Source organism: Pinus tabuliformis, chromosome 2_2 (genome assembly GCF_031772625.1).
Source record: "Pinus tabuliformis cultivar Carrire ecotype Pingquan chromosome 2_2, CPIR1, whole genome shotgun sequence".
Taxonomy (NCBI): domain Eukaryota; kingdom Viridiplantae; phylum Streptophyta; class Pinopsida; order Pinales; family Pinaceae; genus Pinus; species Pinus tabuliformis.
This window is the reverse complement of record NC_142300.1, coordinates 227,414,388-227,417,856: the sequence shown is the minus strand read 5'-3', so window position 1 is coordinate 227,417,856 and position 3,469 is coordinate 227,414,388.

Genomic DNA, 3,469 nt, shown 5'->3' with positions numbered 1-3,469 from the left:
AATTAATATACGACTAAGTTATTCATTTATAATGATTATTAATGAAAGTAAATGAAATGAATATAAACTACTAAATTAGTTGTTTATATATTAACTATGAAAGTACAAAAAAAATGACTACTACAAATGGTAAATTTGTGATTCCAAAGGACGACTAAATTTTTGCATATATATGACTAGTCTGATCTATAATTCTTTGTTGTTAACCTGTTGTATTGTGATCTTTCATCTGGGTGAGTTTCCATCAAGGACAACACCTGTATCATAATGGCAACAAATATTTGCAATATCAGTTGCATCATTTGCCATTTTATAGGATATGTAAGTGCCATTTTTGAAAATCGATCAACATCAACATAATGTTAGTCATTTCCTTTATATGCTTTTTGAAATCCTAGCATAAAGTCCATGCTAATGATGTGCCATGGTCTATTTGGAATTGGAAAGGGATAATATATCCTAGTATTCTGACTTCTTCTTTTTGCATATTTACATACTTTGCATGCCTCCACAAATATTTTAACATCAACCTGCATACCTAGGTAAAACTAGAATGCACTTAGCTAGGAAAAAGATTTATCTTGTACCAAATTCCTCGCTAATCCTCCATTTTTTTATTTTTAACAAATTTTCTCTCAGTCAACATTTTGGAATTATTAATCAACTAATTTTGAACAATATTCCTTTTGCTATTAGGTATTCTAGCCATGGAGTTATGTCTGTACTTATAGGGTTTCTGCAAGTTGCAAAAGCTTCCTTGAAATCTAGATCTTGTTTCTACATTTCTTTCTAATCACCAAATCCTAGAACCTTAACTTGAAATTGATGTAGGAATATGTTAATTTGACTTAGTGCATGTACTACCATATTTCATTTCCAAGTTCTAAAATTTTAATGTTTTGCAAAAATTAGATCCACTTAACATGTACTTGATTTCATTTTTTCTAGTTGTTGATGAATTACAAGGAATGATTATTACTATAAAAAAATAAATTCTTTGGGAATTTTTTATGGGTTTCAATAATAACATAAAATTACTTGTCATATGAATACTATAGTTGTTTGGCTTCATTGAGGCCTTTTCCAAAGTAAGAAATTGGCTTTCCTTCCTGAGTTAGAACTGCTCCTATTTTAGTTCCAATTACATTAGTCTCAACCTCAAAAATCTTGTTAAAATATGGCAATGCTAGGATAGTTTTCTTTAAGTGATTTTTTCTTTAGCAACTCAAATCTCTTACTAGTAGCCTTTATCTAATAAAATGGTTGTTTTCTTTCTATGATAGTCTGCACAATTGGAGAACAGATGCCATTAAAATGTTTGATGATTTTTATACCTAAACATAGCAAACCATGCAAGCGTCTTACCTTAGAAATATTCATTGGGGTGGGCCAATTGACTATTGCATGGATATTCTGTTCATCCATCTTCAAGTTGTATTTTGACACCACAAATCCCAAGTATAATAATTTTGTCTTCATGAACCTTCATTTCCACAAATTAATTATTAACTTCTCTTATTGCAATTTCCTCAACGACACTCTAACATTCCTCCCATGTTCTTTTTTTACTAATTGTACATTACGATAACATCTAGGTAAATAATTTAAAATTTTCCTATGAATCCCTCTAATACTTCATTCATTAATGTGATGAAAGTATTGTGGGCCCTTGTCAATCCCAAAGGCATCACCAACCATTCATATAATCCATTATTATTTTCGAATTCTCGTTTCCATTCATCCCCTTTTCATATATATTTTGGAGAAATATTTAGCATAATTTAACTAATTTAATAGATCATCCATGTGAGGTAAAGCAAATCTGTACCTAATTGTAACTTTTCTATAAAACCTTAGTATATTGACATCCTCAATCCCCATTTTCTCTTTGGAGTTAATATTTTTGTAACAACACATGAAATTTATCTTTCTCTTAAGATACCTTATCTAGCAATTCTTGATCCTAGTCTTTTATTTCCTCATTCTCTCTTGGAGTTAACTTATGAGTTGCTTTATTTTAAAGGTTAGTAGCTCAAATCAAGTCCATATGATGGTTGATACTAGACTTATGGGAGGGTATTTATCCAAGAAGATATCAACTATAATGTAAAGAAACTATCCAACATATTTTTAATATCCTTAGGAATATCATTCAAATTTTTATTTGTGAGGACTACCTTAGGCTTACCAAGCAAAGCAATGTTTACCTTGTCATACTTGATTTCTTGAAGAAAATCCTTTCTACTAAGTACCAATAACTTACGATTGTTCTCTTTTGGCACACTTTCATCCTTTAATGTTAAAAATGTATGCCTTTCAGCATCATTTTCAAAAGTATACATGTTTCATCTTATCTCTTGCAGTGCTTTTCTATCATATTGTGAGGGTATTCCCAAAAGAATCAAATATGTCCATGTGAATGACATCGCAAATTACTTTATCTTTGTAGCATCCAATTTGGAACTCTACTTCACATTGTCTATTTACTATGATTTAATGTCTTTTATGCAACTAGGAATCTTTGTATGGAGTAGGATGCATTGTTTTATTCAAGTTCAACCTCTCCACCATTTTTGCAGACACCAAATTGTACATACTTTCACTACTAATTATAACTTTAAAACATTTACCTTTTGATTTGAAAATAGTTATGAATAATTTTTTCTTTGTGGAGGATCCATAATCTTGTTGGTAGACTTCAACAAGAGCCTTTTCATTATAAAAAAATTTCCAGCTTCTAGTGTGTTCTCATGCAGATAGGACTTTTTTGTTTTGACCTATATAATGTGGACATTTCTTGTATTTTTGGAGGTTTTCTCTACACATTCATTATATTTATGACCAATTTCATTACATGTATAGAATCTAACAAAAATATTTCAGCCTCTACCTCTTTGATATGGTCTTCTCCTTCGAAAATCTCTTCCTCTTGATTATGATTCTAACTGATAGGAATTGTTGCCTTCTTCCCCTGGAATTGAAAATCTCTCGTTTGACTATCCTCTACCTGATTTCTCTCTACTTGTTTTTCCTTTGTTTGTTACTGTATGTTGCCCCTTTGCTCTTTGTCTTTGATTCCTTACCATCTTCACTTCTATAATAAGAGTTATCTAGTAAGCTTCTTTAGTGGTTCTTAAAGACAAAATATTTAACTCATCCTGGATTTCAAATCTTAAATAATTAATATATCTAGCTAAGTTTCCAAAATCTCGTTCCACATGATTAGATCTTATGCTTAGTATGTAAAATTCTTTTGTAGAGACAGATTTCTATTTGAAATTTTTCATTGGTCTAAAAATATTTAGCTACTAGTCCTAGGAAGAAATGGAAAAAAATTACCTTTTAAGTTTTCCACAATTTGATCCCATTTGGTAATATTTGTTTTTCCTTTACTCCTTTACTTCAGTTGCGTGTTGTCTCACCATATTGAGGCATGTCCTTTTAGTCTTGTCACTTGATTTTTCACTTT